At 44.8% G+C, this 24964-nt stretch overlaps 1 long non-coding RNA gene across 1 annotated transcript; it reads right to left on the reverse strand.

The window, feature by feature from the left end:
* Positions 1-16022: 16022 nt before the first annotated feature.
* On the reverse strand, positions 16023-24892 carry LOC138525830 (uncharacterized). Its single transcript, XR_011283444.1, has 2 exons — positions 24804-24892; positions 16023-17744 (listed from the first exon to the last, which is right to left on the reverse strand). It is a non-coding gene; the product is annotated as an uncharacterized lncRNA (long non-coding RNA).
* Positions 24893-24964: the final 72 nt, after the last annotated feature.

A 24964-nucleotide genomic window follows, 5' to 3' on the forward strand; every position in this document is an offset into this window, starting at 1 on the left:
GCTGGGTCACACTCAGGCAATCAATCATCCAGAAGGGCATTCATGCAGGCAGTCAGCCAATCAGGCTCACAGTGCATTCAGGCCATTCTCCTCCCTCCAGACACTCACAACAAGGAATGTGTATTGGGCCAAGTACCCAGCCATTCAGCACTCCACACTGCATTCATACCAGTTTCAGGCAGGGCTGTCTCAGTCTTTGTGTCACATACCAGAAACCAGACAAGTGCACATTGGTCACACACACCATTCACCCAGCTCCCACCAAAAGGGTGTACCCACAACATACAGTCACGGGGAAGGCTCCAGCCAGTCTGGCCTGGACTTCCCCACAATACCATGTATGGAACTTCTTCCACCCAACAGCCAGTCAGGGGGAAGGCACAGAGTCAGAGCTTCCCAAGACTTTGGGAAAAACACGGTAACAGGCAATAGAAACAGGAGGCCACAGGGGCCATCTTGTCTCCTATCAGGAATCAACTGATTCCAATGACAGAGCCTGGATATCCCAAAATGGAGGATACTCAAAGCACCTGTCAAATTCAGCATGGAGCTCCCACTAGCCCATACCCTGCTCTGTGGCCCACACATAGGTGCCCAAAAACATACACTAGGGGTACAGGGTTGTACCCCCACCCATGGGTGCCATAAGGGTATCCCAAGGGTCTGTGCACCAAACCAAAACGAGGAAGAGCTGCACTGCCAGGAGTCCCACGTGGACTCCTGGGCAGAAAATAACACAGAACATACAAGAAAAAGGACTACAGAACAAGGACAGGGAGGCCCTGTCCCTCCAATGCATTTCCAGCATCACACGGGTCTCAAAATCAATTAGACCAAATCTGAAATACTGCCCCCGACAACGGCGGTGCGCCAGACGGATGTAGGCTTGGAGTTCCGTTGGTGCCCCTCTGGGATGCGCTACCTGGGTGTGAGGGTGACAACAAACGTGGGACACATGTACATCTATAATTAGTTAATTACGTAAAAGTGCTGGAGGCCCTGGAATTAAATGTAGACTCCTGGATACACCTACCCATGTCCCTAGTGGCTCGGTTAGCCCTGGCAAAAATTGTCCTGTTACCCAAGCTACTATACGTATTTAATAATGTCCCTGTATGGCCCCTGTGCAGGTTTTGGTCCCGAATCAAAAGCCTGATAAGACTGGCATGGGCAGGCAAACATGCGAGAGTGCCCTATGACACCCTCACCCTACCGTACGAACTGGGGGGCCTAGAGTACCACGATCTATATGTGTACTATGATGGCCCAAGTACAATACATAACGGGTTGGGAACTATCCACTCCAGACTTCCCTCACTCTAAGATTGCCAGAGAAGCTGCACACCCACATGACATTAGGGGATTGCTGTGGGGTATGCAACCCCAAAGCCTGAGGAGAGATGTGCAACCCACGTCCGTGACGTTTAAGGCCTGGGCTTGTATTTTGCACCTGACTGGTATGTCACCCACATATTCACCAAGCCTCCCTCTATATAACATTTATGGGATACCACTAACATACGAAAGATCCTTTCAAACCCTTTTTCAGAGACTAGGCAACCAATCGCTGGGTGACCTTGTACAGGACGGGCAATTTATAACGTGAGACACCCTGCAAACCAGGGAGGAATGGATGGCAGTCACTCTGCTCATGTAGTATAGACTCAGGGAGGTTCTTCGGTCAAGGTGGCCTGATTTCCCCAGGGTCCCAGCTACCCAAGCCATCCTACAATACGTAGTACACCCACTGTCATCCCAGAAAGTGGTCTCAACACTATACAAAATGGTTAGAGGAGAGAGGGCTATTACAGCACAAGAGTACAGGACTGAATGTGAAGCCAACTTGGGGGAAACCATGAATGAACAGCAATGGATGCTCATTGAGCGTCAAACTCGTAGCCTGTCTTTGAACAACTGATTTAGGCTGATACATTTTAAATTCCTGCACCAGGTATATTATTCCACCGCCAGGCTACACAGAATTTACCCAGAGAGGTCCTCTAATTGTAAGAGGTGCAACGTGGAAGCTGCTGATTTTTTCCTCCATGTGGCATGATCGTGCCCCCGGATACAACCCCTCTGGGAGAGGATAGCGGGGGCTATGTCAGAGATGCTGCCTACTGCGTGGGAGTACATGATTGCCTTCTGGCTTTTGGCTCTGGTAGGCGAAGGCTCGAGTGGGGAAAAGAAACTCCTGTGAAGGGCCTCAGTGACCGTGAGATACCTTATAGCTAGCATGTAGGAGAAACAGGCAGCCCCAACGTTTAACAGATGGATGGAGTATATGAATCAATGTGAGCAATGAGAATCAAGGTACGCACAAACTCTACCCCCCCAACAGTAGACCAATAGACTATTGGCCACCCTTTAGACAATACTATCTGGACTGGAAACAGAATGAACGAACAGAGGAGCTCCAGGACCATGAAGGGACGAGTGTAACGCTCACCTGATTCCCGCAGAGGTGCCGGTCTTGACTGGGTGAATGCTGTATCTTCAAAGGTGATGTGTAACACACGGTTGGCTCTTTGGGCTGGACCTCTGTGCACTGTATGTCTGACTCGAAGAGTAAGATGTCTGCAGATAAAAAATATGGGATTAATGAACTGGGGTTATTGGGTGCCTCTCTCCTCTTCCCTTTCTCTTCTCCTGTAGAACCCCAAAGGTTAACGCCCTCACCTTAGGTAAGTGAACGCCGAGCTCTCCATCTGCCTCAGGGCAGGGTGCCGTAACCAGTTTCTTCACTGGATAAGGGTGCAGGCCTCTTGACCTCAGAGGACTGCTGTCCGTCGTTAACTGCACGAACGGTAAGTTCTGGGCACTTCAAATGTCTTAAAAGTCTTTTGTAATGATATCTCTTGTTTTGCAGGGTTCCGGCGATGGCGGATGGCGGGCTGATGAGAGTTGAGGATCGAACCCGCGTGAGGAATAGAAGCGCCTGGAAGCACGTAAGTAAGCGCTTGTAGCCTGCTTCACGATGCGCACTAACTGTCCCTTTTATCTTGCAGGTACCAGTTCGGAGCTTTAGAGAAGCTGAAGGGTGCTGGAATACCCACTGGATTCGGCGTGGGAAGGAGTAATGGCACGTGAGTAATAAAGTTGCCCAATGTCTTTAAACGCACCTTCTTTTGTCTTTCAGATGCGGGATGCAGCGCCGAAGGCCTCCGGAGCGTGCGAAGAGCTGGTAAGCTTTTGTCTTTCAGATGCCAGAATGCAGCGCGAGGCGTTGGTCACAGCCGATGGACCAGGTAAGAGATGCGCTGCCACTGAAGACCGTAGTGCTAACCTGTTCTTTCTTTGTCTTTACAGGTGCTGCTGCAGACTGGATTCCAGGATGGTAAGCCTTTGTTCCCTTAGGCCCAGGATCAGAAGCAGAAGACACGATGAGCGTTCTGCTGCAGAGAATGCAGAATAACACAAAGCAAGATTCATCCATCGGGTGTGGTTTAAATAGCCTCCTGTAGTGCTTAGGTGTCTCCTTCCACAGCCACGCCTAGGTAAGAAAAGAGTTCCTGCTTTCCAGAAGAGTTCCAGTGTTCTGAACCTAGGGAGTGGCTCCTGTCCCACCCAACAGGAAAAGTAGTCCCAAACAGAAGAGGATCAGGGGTTCAACTGGCAGGTAAGTAAGCAGCATGGTCTGCTGCAGGTATGTCCACCCAAGCATTATGAGCCCGGCGCTTCCAGCGCTGGGACTGGGCATCTTTATGAGCCTGGTGCCACTGGCGCCAGGACAGGGTCCAAAAGGTCCCAATTGGGACTGGCTGGCACTCGGAACCGGGGTTATGGGTCTGCTTCCAAGGGAGTCGGGCAAGTCCTGATCTTTTGGAAGCAGAGATCATGACAGCACCCCCCCTCAAGGCCCCTCCCAAACCGGGCTTCTCCGGGGGTTTGGGCTTGTTAGGAAATGTTCGATGAAATCTTTTGATTAGACAAGGTGCGTGGACATATTCTGCAGGTTCCCAGGATCTTTCTTGGGGACCGTAGCCTTTCCAGTCAATCAGGTAAAATAGTTTAGATTTGGGGATCTTGGAAACCAGGATGCTTTTGACTTCAAACTCGAGTTCTCCATCAACTAGAATAGGTTTTGGAGATGTAGTTAGTCGGGTTTGAGGTTGCACGGGTTTTAATAGAGAGACGTGGAAGACCGGATGTATCTTCATGTGAGGGGGCAAGTCCAACTTGACCGCTACTGGATTTACTATGGTAGTGATGGAATAGGGACCAAGGTATCTTGGGTTGAATGTGCGTGGTCCTTTTAGAGGTAGATATTTGGTGGATAACCAGACTTGATCTCCTACTTGATATTGGGGGGTTTCCTTCCGATGTTGGTCTGCTCCTTTCTTGTATTGTTCTTTAGCCCTTTGAAGGTGAGAAACGGCTTCCTTAAAGGCTTGGGTGATTGTAGAATGCAGGTGGTCTACTGCTGGTGTTCCAAGATCTTGGAGTGGATCCAACTCCGAGGTTCGAGGGTGACTACCGTATAAAAGAAAAAACGGGGTCTTCCCAGTTCCCGAGTGGACAGAGTTATTGTAGGCATATTCGGCTATCCAAAGGGTATCTTTCCAAGTTTTTTCAGTTTGTTGTAGCATGCAGCGCAAATACTGTTCCAGAGTTTGATTGGTCCTCTCGGTTTGTCCGTCGGTTTGAGGTTGGTGGCTGGTCGAAAGTCTCACATCAATTTGAGCCGACCGACAGCAACTTCGCCAAAAATGAGAAATAAATTGACTACCTCGATCCGAAATTAGAACTGAAGGAAAACCGTGCAGTCGGACGATGTTTTCGAGAAATTCTCGGGCCAGAGTTGCTGCTGATGGTAAGCCTTTGAGTGGAATGAAATGCGCCATCTTGGAGAATAGGTCCACGATTACTAGGATCGTATTGTATCCGGAGCATGGAGGTAGATCGGTGATGAAGTCCATAGAAAGCGTATGCCAAGGGCGAGGTGGGATGTCAATAGGGCGTAAGAGGCCGGCTGGTTTTTCCTTTTGACTCTTGTTTTGGGCGCATACTCCACAGGACATTATAAAGTCTCTGATATCTTTTTTCCAAGACGGCCACCAGAAGTAGCGCTTGATCTTTTCCGAGGTCTTGGTCATACCGGGATGTCCTTCCATTAAAGAATCGTGATAACAAGAGATTACCTTTTTCTGTAAATCTGTGCTGGGCAGGTATAACCGTTCTTGGAAATATAATAGGTTGTCCTTCACCGTAAAGTCCTTTCCCTGCAGATGCCAATTCTGTATGTCTGCTGGAGTTACCAGTAGCCTGGCTTTATCCTTAACTTCCTCTATGGATTGTGTGGCGATTACACCTAGAATTCTTTGTTCGGGAATGATAGGTACAGGTTTAGGATTGATCAAATGTTCTTCCACTCCCATCCGAGAAAGGGCATCAGCTTTACCGTTTTTTGTACCAGGTCGATAGGTAATTATGAAGTCAAACTCGGCAAAGAATAGTGCCCAACGGAGTTGCCTAGAGGATTGAGCTTTTGCGGTTTTCAAATATTGCAGGTTTCGGTGATCTGTAATCACAGTAACGGTGTGTCGGGCCCCCAGAAAATAATGCCGCCAAGCCTTAAAGGCGGACTTGATAGCTAGAAGTTCCTTATCAGTAATAGTGTAATTGATTTCAGGAGGCGAGAATTTGCGGGACCAAAATGCCACGGGATGCAACTGATTGGTTACTGGGTCGTTTTGTGATAGAACTGCCCCCATGGCAAGGCTCGAAGCATCAGTTTCAACGATGTAGGGGAGTTCTGGGCGAGGATGTTTTAAGATCGGTGCAGAGATAAATCTAGTCTTCAAATTCTGGAAAGCTTGTTCCGCCTCGGTAGACCATTCAAAACGTTTGTTTTTCTTTAACAAGGCGGTGATGGGCTGGACTATTCGAGAGAATTCGGGGATAAACCTGCGGTAAAAGTTAGCGAAGCCTAACATGCTTTGAACACCTTTTTACGGAGGATGGCGATGGCCATTTGAGAATTGCATCGACCTTCTTTGAAACCATACGCACTCCGCTAGGTGATAATATGAATCCCAAGAATTCAACTTCAGTCACGTTGAAAACACATTTTTCCAACTTAGCGTAAAGTTTGTGTTGACGCAATCTCTCGAGGACCATTTTCACGTGTTTCCGATGTTCAGTTTCCGATGAAGAATAAACGAGGATGTCGTCAATGTAAACAACAACACACACATCTATGAGCTCTCTGAGGACATTGTTCATAAAATATTGAAAGGCGGCCGGGGCATTGCAAAGTCCGAAGGGCATGACCTGATATTCAAATAGCCCATACTTGGTGCGGAAGGCCGTCTTCCATTCATCGCCCTCTTTTACTCGTACCAAGTGGTAGGCTCCTCTAAGATCCAGCTTTGTATATATGCATGCTTTTCTGACTTGGTCCAGGAGTTCAGGGATCAAAGGTAACGGATATCTATTCTTAACGGTGATCTGGTTCAGGGCGCGATAATCTATACAAGTTCTAAGGTCCCCTTCTTTTTTTGGAACGAAGAACAAAGCTGAGGAAGCAGGGGACTTGGAAGGACGAATAAACCCATTCGCTAGGTATTGATCCAGGTATTGTCGGAGGTGAAGATTCTCCGGCTCGGTGAGGGCATAAATTCTACTACAAGGAGGAGTAGATCCAGGTATCAGGTCTATCTGGCAGTCATAAGACCTATGAGGAGGTAGAGAGTTAGCCTGTTCCTTCCGGAAAACATCGTGGAATTCTAGGTATTCAGGAGGTAACTGGGGAGCCTCGAGGAAATTGCTGCCAGTGCAACACCAGGTCGAGGGTGACAAGTAGAGACACATTCTGGAAACTGAACTGTTCTTGCTCGCCAATCGATCTGAGGATTGTGCTTCTCTAACCAAGGAATTCCTAGAATAATCTGGAACTGAGGAGCCTTGATCGCATCGAACACGATCTTCTCATGGTGTCCATCTTGACTTACTAGCGTCACTTCTTGGGTGGTATGCGTTACTGGTCCGGAGGCTATCTGCGTACCATCCACCGTAGTAATGACGTCCTTTACAGCCTTTGGACAAAGAGTCAGATTCATCCTCAAAACCATTTCATGATCCACATAATTGCCGATGGCACCGCTGTCGACGTAAGCTTCAAATCGCATGTAATCGATCCGGATGTTCAGGGCTAATGAGGACCATAGGTATCACGAAATGCGAGGTCACGGAACTGGTTTTAACGCTCGGCAAGAGGACCTCTATTCTTGTCGGGCGAGGTCGTTTCCCTGCTCAGAGTTTGTGACCCTGGTAACTGCAGCTCCTACTGCCTTCTTGGCTGGTTTCACCGGACAGTCTCAGAGAAAGTGCCCCGTGTTTACGCAATAGATGCATAATTGCAGCTGTTTTCTCCTTTCCCGCTCCTTTTGTGTTAGTGGTCCTTTCAGGCCCCCTATTTGCATGGGTTCCCCGGAGTCTACTCCTTTGGTAGGAGTTGGTGGTTTGGAAAATACTCGAGCATCAAACTTGGAACGATCGGCCTTCCTGTTCTGCAGTCTGTGGTCAATTTGAACGACTAAGTCAATATAGTCCGAACAGTCTTGCGGGGGATTCACTACTTCGGCTAACACATCTTTGAGCTCTCCACGTAGACCTCTATAAAACAGCATAATCCTTTTGTCCTCAGGCCATCGAGTTTCCACTATCAGTCTGTTGAAAGACGCAATATAAGCCAAAAGGTCTTGATTACCCTGTCGCAATGAAAGGAGCTCATTGTCCAAGGCCTGCCCCTGTGAATGTCTTGCAAACAGTTTTTCCATACTGAGCTGAAAAGCTTGAAAATCATGGAGAACCGGATCATCTTGATTAACTAGAGGGATCGACCAGTCTGCCGCATTGCCACTAAGGTACGAAAGCACGAAAGCTACCTTAGCTTGATCAGTTGGAAAGGCTGCTGGCCGGCATAAGAAGTGCAACCGGCACTGATTAATAAATACTGCAAACCTCTTTGGGTCACCAGAAAATTGTTCGGGCGGAGCCAGAGGTACATTCCCAGGTAGGTTGATCTGCACTGGGTTCGTAGAGGATGTTGAAGGAAGATTTGCCCCTGATGCGGGTAATGGAGTTTGTCCGGCTTGTGACTGTAGCAATTGTCTAGCGAGATCGTCTGTTCGCTCCTTGGAAATAATCAGTTCCCTTCTTAGAGCATTCGTTTCCTGACGGGCTGCATGCACTTCTGCTCTTAGTTCCCCAAGTAACTGGGCTAGCTGGTCGGTATCCGAGGTTTCCATAGCGCCTGGGTGGGAGTTTTGCGGTGGGCTTTGTGTTCTGTAACGCTCATCTGATTCCCGCAGAGGCGCCGGTCTTGACTGGGTGAATGCCGTATCTTCAAAGGTGATGTGTAACACACGGTTGGCTCTTTGGGCTGGACCTCTGTGCACTGTATGTCTGACTCGAAGAGTAAGATGTCTGCAGATAGAAAATATGGGATTAATGAACTGGGGTTATTGGGTGCCTCTCTCCTCTTCCCTTTCTCTTCTCCTGTAGAACCCCAAAGGTTAACGCCCTCACCTTAGGTAAGTGAACGCCGAGCTCTCCATCTGCCTCGGGGCAGGGTGCCGTAACCAGTTTCTTCACTGGATAAGGGTGCAGGCCTCTTGACCTCAGAGGACTGCTGTCCGTCGTTAACTGCACGAACGGTAAGTTCTGGGCACTTCAAATGTCTTAAAAGTCTTTTGTAATGATATCTCTTGTTTTGCAGGGTTCCGGCAATGGCGGATGGCGGGCTGATGAGAGTTGAGGATCGAACCCGCGTGAGGAATAGAAGCGCCTGGAAGCACGTAAGTAAGCGCTTGTAGCCTGCTTCACGATGCGCACTAACTGTCCCTTTTATCTTGCAGGTACAAGTTCGGAGCTTTAGAGAAGCTGAAGGGTGCTGGAATACCCACTGGATTCGGCGTGGGAAGGAGTAATGGCACGTGAGTAATAAAGTTGCCCAATGTCTTTAAACGCACCTTCTTTTGTCTTTCAGATGCGGGATGCAGCGCCGAAGGCCTCCGGAGCGTGCGAAGAGCTGGTAAGCTTTTGTCTTTCAGATGCCGGAATGCAGTGCGAAGACCTCCGGAGCGTGCGAAGAGCTGGTAAGCTTTTGTCTTTCAGATGCCAGAATGCAGCGCGAGGCGTTGGTGACAGCCGATGGACCAGGTAAGAGATGCGCTGCCACTGAAGACCGTAGTGCTAACCTGTTCTTTCTTTGTCTTTACAGGTGCTGCTGCAGACTGGATTCCAGGATGGTAAGCCTTTGTTCCCTTAGGCCCAGGATCAGAAGCAGAAGACACGATGAGCGTTCTGCTGCAGAGAATGCAGAATAACACAAAGCAAGATTCATCCATCGGGTGTGGTTTAAATAGCCTCCTGTAGTGCTTAGATGTCTCCTTCCACAGCCACGCCTAGGTAAGAAAAGAGTTCCTGCTTTCCAGAAGAGTTCCAGTGTTCTGAACCTAGGGAGTGGCTCCTGTCCCACCCAACAGGAAAAGTAGTCCCAAACAGAAGAGGATCAGGGGTTCAACTGGCAGGTAAGTAAGCAGCATGGTCTGCTGCAGGTAAGTCCACCCAAGCATTATGAGCCCGGCGCTTCCAGCGCTGGGACTGGGCATCTTTATGAGCCTGGTGCCACTGGCGCCAGGACAGGGTCCAAAAGGTCCCAATTGGGACTGGCTGGCACTCGGAACCGGGGTTATGGGTCTGCTTCCAAGGGAGTCGGGCAAGTTCTGATCTTTTGGAAGCAGAGATCATGACAACGAGCCCTGCATGAACTGTGGCTGTGCAGCTGTACTGCATTATACCCCTGGGAACTACGTGATCAAAGTGTGGTCCCATACTGAGCCGTAGTGCCTGAAAGTCAGCACCGTGATGGGGTTCACAATGGTATCAAAATGTGTGCTAGTATATACTATCTTTGTGCCTAAAAGATTCACAAGGGGAAGGTGGGAAGGCGTGACCGTGGGGAAGGTCATGGTCTCACTGGCGACGTGCAGATGTATTTTATGTTGCTTGTATAAGAAAATGCAATAAAGTGTCGGTGGCCATTTTGTTAACACATTTAAATATGCTCCAAGTTAAAAGGGCTGGAGGCCAATGAGGTGGCAAAGGAACGGTGACCAATGAGCTGGCAACTGATGAAGCAAGGCAATTTTAAAACTGGCGGTTTGAGGTGGAGGCAAGTTCCCTTAACTTAATGATGCTCGTCCGGATAGTCGGAAGGTCACACTGGTTACAGTGTCAGTGGCCATTATGTTAACGCATTTAAATATGCTGCAAGTTCAAAGAGCTTGATGACGAGGTGGCCGGCTATTGGCTGGGGTGGCTGCTGCTAAGGATTGGTCCAGGATAGCCAGGGGCTATGTGCTCGGATGCGCGCTGAGATGCTCATCCAGGCTGGGTGACGCAACTGACCGCACAAACTCAATAAGGGAAATCAGATGAGAGGTCACCCTATTGCTTCTAAATCTGGGCGGACGAGAGGAGATCAGGGGAGCTGAAGGTTCAAGCTATGTGTACAATACTTTTAGTAAGTGGACAGGGGTAACCAGTACCCCCATGGTTGGTTTGGGTATATACTTGGTCCAGATATGTTGTTGTCAGAGAGGAACGTGGGGGCCAGGTGGGCTAATGCAACCTGGGTGGGTGCATATGGCCAAACTAAGTGTGGGTAAAACAAGACCGTACCAATAGTGTTGGAACATCCCCTTTACATGAGTACAAAGATAAGCATAATATCAAGACAAATAGGAGACAGAGTTCACAAGAATACATTAAATGTGTGTTCTTTGTTGAGGCCAGTGGCCACTAGTCTGTGACTGCATGAGTCTAGTTTCTTGTTGCCGAAGTTGCAGCTCTCTGTCATTAGGCGGCATAGTATTGATTCCTGCAAAGCGGATATCTCTTGTCATCCATCTGATGTTGGGTTTGTCAGTGTTGAGCAAGGGGATACATGATGTTGTGTGAGCCCAATAGGTTGAGGTGCTCTCGGATCCTGGTGCACAGCTCCCTGATTGTGCTGCCTATGTATTTGAGACCACAGACACAGACAATGACGTACATCACAAATTTGGAGTGACAGTTTATAAATTGGGTGTTGGTTGATAATGCCAAAGTCAATTATGTTGGTGGAATGGGCATAGGGACACATGCTGCAAGGACCACATTTGTGGAATCCTTTAACTCTGGTGAACTCTAGCCAGTTGGTTGGTGTTGTGGGTGTTGGTGCCATGTATGAGGGGCTAATCATGTTCTTAAGCGTAGATGACATTTTGAACGAAAATAATGGGACCTCTGGGACCCATGCTTCAATTTCTGGGTCTATCCGGAGAATGTGCCAATGTTTTTTGATAGATTTGTGTAGCCATGTCATGGCTATATTTGGTGAGAAATCTAGTCATGTTATCCTCAGATCTCATGGGTCTGACCCTCAGTGTCAAGAGGATCACTCTGACAATTCCTTTGGTTTCACGTTCAGCTTTCCATATAATCTCTGTTGGATAACCTCTGGATAAGAATCTCTGTTTGAGCTAATCACATTCCTGATGGAATTCTGACTCATTCTTGCAATTCCGTCATGCTCTTATAAATTCTCCCTTTGGGATGTTGTGAATCACACTCTTTCTCACATGGAGTACTGAGTTGACTTCTGTATGTGTATGAAAAGTCTTAGTATACAGTTATGAAAAGTCTTAGTATACAGTTGTCCTTCAAAGATGTCTATACGAATATCCAAAAAATCTATTGTCGTATGACTCCATTTAGAAGATGGATACCAAAAGTGCTTGTGTTAAGGTATGCATTAAACTCATTGAGTTCTTCTTCTGTACCTGACCAAATTAAGATGAGGTTGTCGATGTAATGGTACCACTTGACAATGTTCGTATTGTATTTGTCATTTGATAGTGCATGTATTTTTTCAAAGTTATTCATAAAAAATGTTAGCTACTGCCGGTGCATGTGTGGCCCCCATAGCTACCCCTTTCTTTTGTCGGTAGTGTGTTCCATTGAACAAACATATTATTGGAGAGTAAAGAGCTTGAACGTGGACGTGTCGGCAAATCCTAATAAACATCCACAAATCTAGATCTCACAAGCTTATTAGGGAGAATCTCTCTCCTGACATCCTGGAGTGTCTAGGGTGAATGTGGCTGGTCTCACACAAACACTTCGAATTCTCAAACAGCAACAGTGGGGCACTGTCCTTAGTAGAACACATACACATGTAGCAATTTCACCTGGAAGCGGGGCAGTCCTGCAGTTCTACTGTTCCCACTCATCTGTTCAGATATTAGAGACTACTGTGCTGGACCTGGGCACTTCGGCAGTGACCAGGCTAAAATGATTTAAAGCATCGAAGGACAGATGCGTCAGAAGGCTAGGGGTCATAATATATAACATAAAATTGGAAAGATACCAGAATTTGATTGTAATAGGGGATATTCCTGAAAATTATCTACATTTATGGCAGACATCTAGTGAGGTTGCAACTTGGGTCTGTTTTTTGTCTCCCAGATCTCCCTGATCAATCTGAATGTGCGAGAAACTGAAATCAGCACTTAATCTATCACCACCCTGTGCGGGGCATTGCTACCATGTGCATGGCCCCACTGAAACATGATTAATGCAGCAATATAGATGAGGTGTTGTATTACGACTGGAGATGATGCTTGCAATCCTTAAGGGAAATAGCAACCAATAAAAGGCAATGTCTTATTCAATATAAATACCTACACAAAGCATATTATTTAAAATAAATGTTTTTAGATGGGGAGAAGCAGACATGCATGCTACCTGAGGTACTAAACTAACATAGGAGATTTCTTCTACAACATATGTGGAGGCACTGAAATTAGATACGCGTGCATCGCAAGTGCTCAGTTTCAGCAGTGGCGGAGGTGACTTTGGTCCGTTCCGAGTTGGATTTCTCTTACTCACCTCGTGTTGATGTGGACTCCTCCCTTTCAAGGGGATGCTTGAAAAAGGGAAATGACATTGCAAGTGCAGATTCAGAAGTTAGCCGGTGCACGTGGGATGATCAAGCCTCAACTGAGACCTGGGTCGGCAGTAAAGGAGTGGAGCCAACGGCAGCTGAGGGAGGGCGAAGAGGTGAGAGTTGCTGACTTTGCTCGGGCCGATAACCTGGACTTCTGGGCTGTTACCCCCCTCTCCAGCCCTTGGAACGGGGGATTAACGCCATATTGTAATGCACCAACTGCTGACAGTTATTAAAAAGCATTTAAATGATTAGGCGAGGGTTAACTCATAAAACATTACTGTAGAAAGGCAGGTCATCATTAAAACATAGGCAGGATGCTTTCTTTAGGATACAAATGCAATACTGTGTGAGTATCCCCCCACCTGAGCAACCTGTAAGGAAAAGCTAAGGTGTGTGGGATATATTGACCCACTCAACGGCATTGCCCCACATCACTAAGCTACATTTGCGCAAGAAACAGCAACCTGGCTGCGCTGGCGCCTATGCGCACCAGGACCTCAAAACTGCGTTTTGGCAGCAACAAAGAAATGACTGCACCATCCTGCCTAGCACACTTCAGGCAAAATGGAACAAGGGGACACACTGAAAAGGTATGCCAGTGCGTTCTGAAACCTATAAATGGAATCAAGTGAAAAGGAAAGTCTGCCATTGCTGCAAAAGCCAAAGATCCCCTTCAAAATGAAACATTTTCACCCTTTAAGCATGCTGCTTTGGCGCTAATTCCATCTGTTCATTCTGAAACCACTGTGATTCAAAAGGCCCTGTCATGCCCAGGATATTTCACTGTGCTTCACCAAAACCAGGCATAATTCCTGAGTGACAGGCTCAGTCAAACCAACACTGAGAGAAATCAATATGCAACTTCACTTTCACTTGCACAGGAACACGTGTTCATTTCTTGCCAAAAAGTATCCAGGCTCAGCACTTCAAAGAGACTTTAACTCTCTGAGCCAGGTAAAGTGTAAATGTATCTATACTTTAGATAAAACACCTGCATTCAAGGAAATTACTACAGCTGCAAAGGCAGTGTGGGCAATCTGAGGGAGCTACCAAACCGAATTTAAAGAAAGAAATGCTAGCAGTTTTTAACACATGTGGGAAAATGGGCTTTGCTGACTGAAGAAAAAAATGGCCTGTTTTTAAATAAAGTGTTGATGAAAGCCTGCTTACTTAGCAATGTAAAGGGATTATGTTAGTGGTGATAATACACACATAGGCTATCTTCTTTCACAGGTTTGTTTTAATTCAGGACCCAAAATAAGAAATTAAAGAGTTTAAAACACATGCACTGGATTTGCAAGCTCTCAGAAAAAACAGTCATTCCAGTTGCCAGCCAAGAAACTTCCCCAAGGAAGGGAGACACACCATAAACTTCCAGGACATGTAAGTGAAAATTGACAGCTTGAAAAACTTTGAATGGGCCAGGACAAAGAAAGTTCACACGCTCGTCAGACATTCGCCTGTGCTGCAGGCTGGGACAATAGAAGTCCTGGGAAAAAAACGTAAAAAGTTTGCAGTTTCAAATCTAATTTTATGGGCTTTCTTTTAAAACTTGGTAGAACTCATTGCCGCATGGGGAGTAGAAGTTATAAAATATGACCGATTACAAGGAAAGTATTAATGTTGCAAACATAACATTTTGTACATACATCCCTGGGGATAATTCGCATCTGTGTACAAAATTGTGGAATTTTAGGCCGAATCTTTAATGTGTAAAATTACCAAAATATATTCAAAGGGCGAAACAAGGTCGCACAGACTGGAAGATTGGACTGATCTGTGCTGCACAGAATATGTATCCTGTATATATAATTTGCCAAGAGATTGCAATTGTAGAAATGTATGTTTTTGGCAAAATCGGATTTTCAGTAAAGTAAATGTGGGAGTTTTTGGACATTGTAAAACTCACCTCATAAACCTGACATCATCCCGTTGGAAATCCAACCAGTTGGGAGTAAGGCGGAGACTAGCACCCCTGCCCAATCCAAGTAGTTTAGGGGCGTGCGTAGTTAACCCTGCCCAGCCTATACTTTGATGATGTCATTTTGCACTATAAATAAGGGTCCCTGACAAGACTCTAGACACACACTCTTCCTGATTTCCCTGCGCCGGCGTCCTGTTCCTGTATCATCTATCCATATTCCAGATCCCAACTACAAGGCCAAAACATTGCTGATCCTACTCCAGGGTCTACTGCAAAACCCAAGCATTGCTGATCCTGCTCCAGCAAGGCCTCAAATTATGAAAACCACTAAATTTCCCATTAACAAGGGGAAAACAATGGTACCTTTGACATCCTGATTCAGCTTGGCTTGCTGCCACTCACTGCATGCTGCTGCCATCCTGCTACCCTGATGTCCTATATTAGCCAGTGACCAGAATTGCCAGTCCAGAAGTGCTACCCGGTAACCAGTCCTTGCCCAGCTGATCCTGTCCCGCTGATTTTGTCTGGATGTCCTTTGTTAGACCATATCCGTGTGGTGACCAGAACGCTGACTGTCCAGAATCCAAAAACTAAAAAGTGGACTGTATCAATTGCCTCCCCACCTAAACCCATAGCCTATCTTGTCTTTATCCTCATCCCACTCTCTAAGTCGCCCTATCCTTATCCTGATACCTTGTTCAAACTGTCACAATCATTCTTGCCACCCTGCCATTGATTTCTAGTGCTGGCGCCACCTCTGTAGTAATTCTGCCTTGTGTAAATCCTAAACTATTAATCCTAATTCGAGTAATCGGACTGGTTCTGCCAGGGCGGGCGCTGAGGAGCTAGGGTTGAATTTGCGAACCCTGGAGCTTGCTGTGTCCCTCTTTGGTAGCGTAGCCTGAATGCTCTAGTGTAGAGTAAAACTGTTCTTGTCAAAACTGTTTTCCTTTCCTTTTTCACCGCTCCATTTTACTCATAACGCGCCTTTCTGGATCTTGCATAACTCACTCAATTTACCAGCTAGAGACCTAATTTCCATATTGTACCTATGATTTATAGCTACACCCCAACACAAAAACCGCATTGCTATTTACGAAATTTCACCCATTTTTTTATTAAAAACCGTTTTGGTAATTTCAGGCGGGAATTGCAAAGTTTGCATAATTCCCAGCATGTTATTTCTGCAACATGTTTTAAAACCTGCCACTCATTTTCGAACTGTATGCTCGTGCTAATCCATTGCTTGTGATTGTTTGCACCTTTACATTGTTGCTTTAGTGAAGAATTGTATTTGTTTCAAGGTTTTTGCACACATTCATTAATTTAATCATCCATTTGCGAGTGTCATTTTTAGCATTGCTTGGGTGGAAAATCCATTTTCTCTCTTGTTTGGGGAGGGAAGGTCGGATTTCAATTCTGTTTTCCATTTGTCATTCCTAATTACCTGCTGCTTCTGTTTATCCACACAAAATTGATTTGTGTGTTGAGGGAACATTGCAGGGCGAAATTCTAACTCAAGTGCTATCTTTTCTAAACTCAAAAAGTACTCCTATTCCCTGGTGTTTTGTAGATGTGTCAATAGAAGGTTAAACTAAGTGCATTGCTTACATTCCTATTGTTATTATCACTGCATTGGTGATTGCTGCCGTACATTAAAAATTGTATGATTTCATTTGAACTTTAAAATAAATAAATAAATAAATATTACATTTTATCAACCAGCCTGGTTCACGGTCCACTGCGACCCGGGGTATTTGAAAAGGGAGTGTAATATGAGTGGTGTACCATCTCAATATTGAATCTAACATAAAAACATAAGCATTTCAATTGTGCGCTGCATACTAGGCCGAGACTAAGGTGTGCGTCGCCTGATTTAAACCCATAACAGGTGTATGTTACAGTCCAGACCAAATATGTTTGTTAATAGTCTGCTTTTCTTTCTACAGATCCCACTACTCCAAGGTACCTGGCAAGCCACAGGAGAAAGGGATCCAAGATGAATCTGGGAGACCTGGCTGAATCCTTAGGTTGGAAGATGCTCTTCCTTGTTACAGTACCTTTGGTGCATTGGCAGACAAAGTGGTGGAGTTTCTTGGCTTTACTCTATCAGACCCATTGATGATGGACCCCTCTTGGAAGGAGTCGCTGGGATGTCTGTGTCGAGAAGGAGGGAACCAAGCAGTGTCTGAAAGGCAGCAAGGCAGGGCCTGTGAAGCGGTCCCCGATGTCGGGTTGCTACGCCTGCTGTGGCTGTCCCACGATGGTGAAACGTGCTGTGGACCTCAACAAGGCCTGGCTGCAATAGATAAGACCTTTGGTGGCCATGGATGGCTTTTCGTGGTGACGGGTGCAGTGGCAGAAGTAGGTGTCAGGTTTTGGAATTGCGCGGTTTACCGCCTTCCGATTCTTCAGTGCTGCACTGATTTCAGGTTGTCTTCTGGTGACCTGGACATGACCACTGGACTGGACTGTGGACCCTCCCAAAACCTGGACCCTCAGGACGTCTTCTTTGGATTTTGGTGGCGGGAAACCCACCAGCGGACTCTCCTCTGCAGACAGCGACCCTGGACCTTTTCCGGTGTGGAAAAGTGGATGGATGTCATGGCAGGGATGCCCGTTGAAGTATTCTTAAGTAGTTTGGAACTTTCGCAGCTGCGGGTGTCAGGCAACATTATGCAGCTTACTTCCGGCAATACTCAGTAGCTTGGCTTCCACCGGCCAAGAACACTCCTCCATGGGAGACACAGATGAACTTCTTGACTTCAAGATGTTCAAGCACTCCTCTTCTCCGGACGGCAGGGGAATCATACAAAAAGCCTGGAGAAAGAAAACATATAGCTTTTTTATTTTTTATTTTGGTTGGCTGAAAGCATTCAACCTTTCAAAAATTTCTTCATTATAAAATACATTAATTTTTTCCAGTTTTACAAATTTACATGTATCATTTTTACAAAATTTATATCACTTTACCAATTTTTACGCTTGTTCATACTTTCCATAGCCTATATACACGTTTGATTGATTTGATAAGTTTTACAGATTTGTTTCAGAAATAGTAAACAGTGTTCAATTCACAGGGATAATTGGCAAATAATGTTAAAAGTTGAGACTCAAATAAATACATAAAAATCACATATATCCTAAAATTTAAAATACATTTGTCAATTGGCTATGGGCGACAAATTGCGTGGTAATATCGTTTTTATAAATTGCGTTAGAGCGATATTAATAGCAATGCGATTGCTTGTCATTAATATAATCCATATTTCATATGTTGAGCGATCACAGTATAGTTGTAATACCTTACAAAAGTAATGTTTTCGTATGTCACTCAAAGCAGGGCAATCCACTACTAGGTGAGCTAAGCACTCTAATTGCATAGCGTTTTTGCAAAAACGGCAAAATGCTTCAGTTTTTGGAATTGCACCTCTTCGCGCTAGAATTTGGTTTGTGGCCTGTAAGTTCAAACGCAATCTTAACATTTCAGAACGAACATGATGTGATGGAGATTTTAAAAGATAATAGGCCATTTGTTTAAGCTTCTTGTGAGGAAATAAATTTTGATCGAAATCTACATATTTTTTACATAGCTCTTGGCTTACATTCCAATCATGCCAATACAATCTTTTTTTTGCTAGCACAGGATTTTTAAGTAACAAGTCAATTGAAACATTTGCACTGGCTAGAGCATTAATGATTTCTCTTGTCCACTTTTTGGGAAATATATCATTGGATTCACAAATATACATTGCAATTGCACCCAACATATTGTTAGTTTGTATACCCAAAAGACATTTTCGATAAAGATTGCAAAATTTCCAAAGAATTAGACCAAACAAGGAAATACTACCAAGTTCATACCTTAACATACACAAGGGAGTACACACTGGCAAGCACAGAACTGTTTTCCAAAATTTCCCTTCAAGTCGGTCCCAGTAAGTTCTAGATTGAGGTAACAGAGTTTCTGCTCCGTAAGATAAAATCGGAACAGCTTTTTGATTGAAAAAGGTTGCCACATGCATTATAGTGAATTTGCCGTACTTGTATAGGATTATTTTGGCTTGTGAAATCAAGGTCATGACTTTGGCTTTTACATAGTCATCATAAATTTGATTTGACATAAGGCCAGAGAAAGTTAATCCTAGGTATTTATAGCTTGGTACCATCTGTAAGGGAACTTCACGCAAAAACCACTGACTTCTCACCATTTGTGTGTGCCTTTTTCTTTGGCAAATCACTATCTGAGTTTTATCCACATTGATAGTTAGATTATTGGTATGAGTGTTAGTGTCCAATTTATTCAAAAGGTTCTGTAATCCGCTTGGCGTTTGCGAAATTAGGACAAGATCGTCAGCATACAAGAGCCATGTGATTTTTTGGGCACCTAATTTGGGACAATCTGACAAAACTTCTTCAAAGGATGTCCCAATGTCTAGAATGAAAAGGTTGAAAAGGGTGGACGCCAAAATGCACCCCTGTTTCAATCCTCTCATGGTATTGATGTTTGCAGACAACAGCCCATCAAGCGATAGTCTAACTTGCATTGTCGTATTCGAGTGCAATTTCTTGATTATAGTTAACAATGACGATGGACAGCCATAGGTCTGTAATTTCTGGAATAACAATGATCTATCGACTGAATCAAAAGCTACCCGAAAATCGATAAATGCCATATACAGGGGTTGATTAAGTTCTGCATATTTAGATTTAAGCATATTTAATGTGATTAGATTTACTGAGGTGCCTAGCCCTGCAACAAAACCAGTCTGGAAAGGGTCTCTTTTAAGCTCATTTAGGGTCCAGTTATTCAATTCTTGCAGAATAATGCGACTGTAAAGTTTGCCTGGTGCATCTAATAAGGCGATGGGTCTATAGTTCTGTGGGAGAGACCGATCACCTTTTTTATGAATTGGTACTATCAAAGAGTGAGTCCATGATGACGGAAGCTCTTGGGATACATTAATATGCTCATATATATGATATAGAATATTTGACCATATTACTGGGTGTTCTTTGAAAATTTTGTTTGATAGTCCGTCCGGGCCGGGCGCCCTAGACTGACTTATTTTATTGATAAAATGTAAGATGTCAGTTTTATCAATCTTAATATGAAACCGTTTAAGAGGAGTAGAACTTACAGGAGGTTTACCGTCAGACGGATTGGCATAGATTTTAGAGAAATAACTAATCCATCTTCCTTCTGGCACACTCTGTGTTTGGAGCTTTGTTTGCGTCGGAGAGACAGCACTGGTCAAGGCTTTCCAGATTTGGGCTGTATTGCTATCACGAATATTTCGTAACATCATTTCACCATCTTGTTGAAATAATTTACTTCGATGATTTCTCCGCCAATTCCTATATGATGTTTTGATTTGAGTCAATATTGTAAACCTAATACACAATGGAAGTTTCATGGCTTCTCTTTTTTTGAGGCGAAAATCAGTTTTCTTGCTTTGGATCTCCAGGTCAAATACATGTGATCTTTTAAAATTGTAGTTTTTCCGTACCCTGTTTTCTGCGAAATGATGTATTATATCATAATAGGGAACTGGGGTAAACGGTATATTATTCCTTGAGTAACGGAAGGCAGCTTGCAGCGTAGTGTTGAGGTCATTTAGTTTGTTTTCAGTCCAAATAATACGATTCAGCTGATTAGAGACTGTTAATTGACCCGAATTCACCATTGTACTACGTTTGGTTTTTGTCACTTTTGAAGCCCACTGTAACGTGAGCAATCGATGATCACTATTTGGATTTGTTACAATATTGAAAGAATGAATTTGTGAGAAAAGTCTGTCATCCACAGAATGGCTGTTCCCCTCGCTCGTCTGCATCATATTTGTCCTTTCTTAATCTTTATTCTGATAAGTTACCCCTTCCATTTCAGTTGTTGTTTTTTCCAATACGAGTCCTTACTCGATGCAGTTACACCAAGGGCCCTGTCGGTTCCGCTTTACAGGCATTACTGTCGTGGGCCCCTGAGCCCCTTTTTTCACGCCTGTATTTCTAACTTACCCACAGCCTGCAAAATTGAGGTAATTGATTTCCTAATTTATTCTCTTTTAAACAACAAGGGCAACTTTACTTAAACTTTGGAGTTCGCTCCTATTATGCTTTTAAAATTAATTTCATTTTCTTTCATGTCTGCTTCCCCACAGGGTTAAACTGTTGTGAGGTTCTTTCGCCCTGAGGAAGGCAACTTTCAACTATGCAAAGAAACTATGGCCAGACAGGCGGCATGTTAGCCGAAACGTTGTTGTGATGATGTCAACCTTGATTTTTTCTGAAATATTTTTTTGACACCTACACGTAGGCAGACCTGTCATTAAAAACTAAACCAAATTTTCTACTGTGAATTACAATTCTGAAAAACAAAAAAATTTTTTCTGTTTCACAAAAAGAATAATTGATTGTTTTTTTGTTCTTAAAACTAAACCAAATTTTCCACTGTGAATTACAATTCTGAGTGTTTTTATAATTTTTGTTATACTTCTCCGTTATTACAACTTTTGTGTTATTAGGATTTTCTTTGTTTAAAAAATAAATATTTCAAATAACTTTCTAGAAATTTGCCCTTTTTGTTTTCAGAGAATTTCACAAAAGTGCATGATACCATAGTTTGGTACTTTTCTGAACAATTTAATCACGTTGACTTTGATACATAGCAGTTAGGGATCAATGGTGTTATTAAGGGAATGTCAGAGTGACAAGATTACATGCGTGGTTGGGGTGCACTGCGCTCAGGGTTTTGGGGGGTGCATTCATGGGCACTTCAACTCTATGTAGCTGTCCTATGGCTATGCATGTCTATCCCCTGCCCCTGTCATTCATGCACTGCACGTGCAGGGTCGTCTAGGCAGCACTACGGTTTAATGGATGTAGGCCTCACTTATGGGTGTATGCAGTTCCTCACACACATTTCATCCCATTCATTCACTTAGGTTCTGCATGTGTGGTTCTTTCAGCTGCATGCATTCGGGGGTGGGACTCACCTGCAGTTGGATCGATGCCAGTCCCTGCCTCTGCTCCGCCAATGCCCTCGATGGTGCCAACATCTATCAGGGCACTCATTTTCTCCTCCCATGGTGTGAGTTCGGGTGGGGGTGGTGGTGACCCTCCTCCAGTGCCCCTGCTTGCACTCCTGTGCTGTGACAGGATGCCACGGACTCGCACGCGCAGGTCGTTCAGGCGCTTGCGGCAATCCTCCCCATCCCGGGGCATGCGTCCCACAGCAGTGACCCTCTGGCTGATGTTGCGCCAGGTTTGTGCTCTGCGCTGGCCACTTGTTTTGCGCTGCTGCAGCTCCTCATGGTGTCTCCGCCTCCTCCACCAGTACAGCTAGCTCCTGGTCACTGAATTTGGGCTTTCGCACCCTGTCCAGGGCAGTCTTGCCCCTAGTGCGCTACTGAGACATGTTTTGGGGTTGGATGGCGTGGATGGCTTCCTGGGGCTGTGATATCCGACGGTTCGCGCTATTTGCGATAACGCCATGGACCGGGGCGCGTGCACGATAAGATGTGATTTGGCAGATTGTCCGCCGGGGACCTTGGCGTTAGCGCTATTTACGTCCAGTGGACAATCCACCACATTACCGCCGAAGACGTGATCAGGCCCTATGTTTGGTGGACAGTGGGTGGAGTTTGTGGATAAAAAGGGGAAGTGGTGTATCAGTGGTGTATCAGAGAGTTGTAAACCAGAAAGAGGTCATTAAAGTTGATATTTCATTTGATGGGGAGCCAATTAAGTTGTGCGAGGTCTGAGCTGATGATATTCAAGCATTTGAATAACTTGAAGGTGTTAATAATTGAATTGGGAAGTCCTAGGAGGATAGACTTTACATAGTCCAGTCTGAAGAGGACATGTTCTTGGACAGTGGTATGGAAGACAGTGGTGGAGTCAGAGGGGTCCCTTTTCTGAGTCGGTGAAAGGTGCATTTCTTTGCTGCAATAGTCAAGTGTTGTTTTGAGAAGAGTGAGGAGTCCAGGGTTAAGATGAGAGTTCACTGGATTGGAGGCATGAATTGGTGACGTGCACTGATGTGTTGTGTCGTCTAGTGAATTGTGATGGGTTATTTATAACGCGCTTAAAACCCAGAGGTTTCTAAGCGCGGATCTTGGGATCGAAACTGTGTTGCTCAGCATCGTCTTGCTCTGAGCTATCCTCCCGAGACAGGTGCTTACTCCTAGGTGTAGTAGTCCTTATATTGTTTGGGTGGGTGAATGAGGAGGTATTATGGGTTCAGTTTCAGTGAGTGTTTGGACAACTGATCAGAGAAGATAGACATGATACGGGTGAGTGTGTAGATCTGAAAGGGAGGAGATGCATAGGTACTTGTACGTTGACAGTGTACTGGTGTAAGGACCTTTCTACCTAACCTGTACAGGAGTGCCTACTGCTAACTTGCACAGTAACAAGAATAGAGGATGTCTGAATACATTTCAACACGTGTGTGGACAATGGGAAAGCTAACGCCTTTGAAAGATGGGGGACACGAACTGCAGTTGACATAGGCGTAAATTAGATGAGAGTCCAGGAAATGTTGATTTACTTGGCTGTGTCTGTTCCTTGAAAGTGACCGCTATATCTGGGCTGCCATTGTGACTGATGAAATGTGCTATTACTATAATGTACATGTTCAAAGAATTGCATCTTTCCGTTTATAGTTGTATAAAATGTCAATCAAAACGTTTCACAGAAGAAAAGCATAAAATAGTTCCCACAATGTTGGATATTTCCCACAAACGAGGTTCCCTGGTTGGGGCATGTTTGGCACCCCTATTGACAAGTACCGTTACGAGATAACCAACAGGCGGGCAGAACGGCTATGCTATGCTGCATGCAATATCAACTTTAATTTGTGAACAAGCCAAGTAAGTGTTTTGCAGTTTGCAATTTTTTAAGGAATGCCATTTATTGCAGTGCCAAGTGCCAAAGCAGCAATTTGAAAGGTCACACTCAAAGGAACAACATTGTCTGATGCGTTTCTTCGCTGCTTCCTGCCTTTTGCAGGATAACCAGCCTTTTTTGTGTATATATTTTTGTGTATATTTTTTGTACATGTTAGGTATGTTTGTAACTATGTAAGTTTTGCATTTTCATACTCTTACCTAAGAGTCTGGTGCGCATAACAAAAAACAAAGAAACAAACAAATATGTAGCAATTTGAATAGTTTGATCCTGCAAAAGGCTATAACGGGCACACTTGTTATTTATTCATTGATACAGCCTTTTGTGTTTGAACGTATGTTTATTATTGCCAAAAGGCTGGCGTGGACGGAAGAAATATGAAAATGTCATGATCGAGATTTACACCAGTTATTAGAACAACGTTACATGTAACAATATCAAACATCGGTACACATGTATTTGAAAATGGCTTTAGTTTATAGCATTGCTTGTAAAAGTTGATAGATTTACATAAACATATCAGTTAACTGTATTGTTCTGACCTATATACAACGAAACATTGAATGTTTAACTCTCGTGTATACATGCTGATGTGATCGTTCTATGCACTCGTCTACCGACTTACTGATGAAATACTACCTAATTGCAACAGAATTGTTTTGATGTTTGAAAATCTCAAAAAGGGATTATAACGTGAAAAAGGCGGGTCCGACGGTGGGAGTCCAGCTAGTTCAGGCGTAAATGGTCTCTCACTTGGTTAATATAGCGTGTTAATACTGTGTTCCAATTCCTTCCATCGCCCAATACCTCTCATACTATCAATATCTCCCCCCAACCGTTAACGTTATTTAAATGATGGTTTCTTCGTGGACGAGTCCGTCAGCAAGGAAACATTCTGCAATTAGCTCTTAAACGGCGGCATACTTCTAACTAAATGTGCTAATTTAGTAGTGCGGCTTCAGGGCTTACCCTGGTCTAGAAGGGGAGTGGTCTGAGGGGAACACAAAGCTACAAGGAGCTATGGACCGTGTCCTCCAATGATACGACCCTGACTGGGGCGCTCCACACAATGAAGAGTGGACGGAAGCACTTTATTGCAGCCTCGACTCGTCATACGTCACAGGCCCCGC

This window comes from Ambystoma mexicanum, chromosome 7p (assembly GCF_040938575.1).
Source record: "Ambystoma mexicanum isolate Mex_15411 chromosome 7p, UKY_AmexF1_1, whole genome shotgun sequence".
Classification (NCBI taxonomy): Eukaryota; Metazoa; Chordata; class Amphibia; order Caudata; family Ambystomatidae; genus Ambystoma; species Ambystoma mexicanum.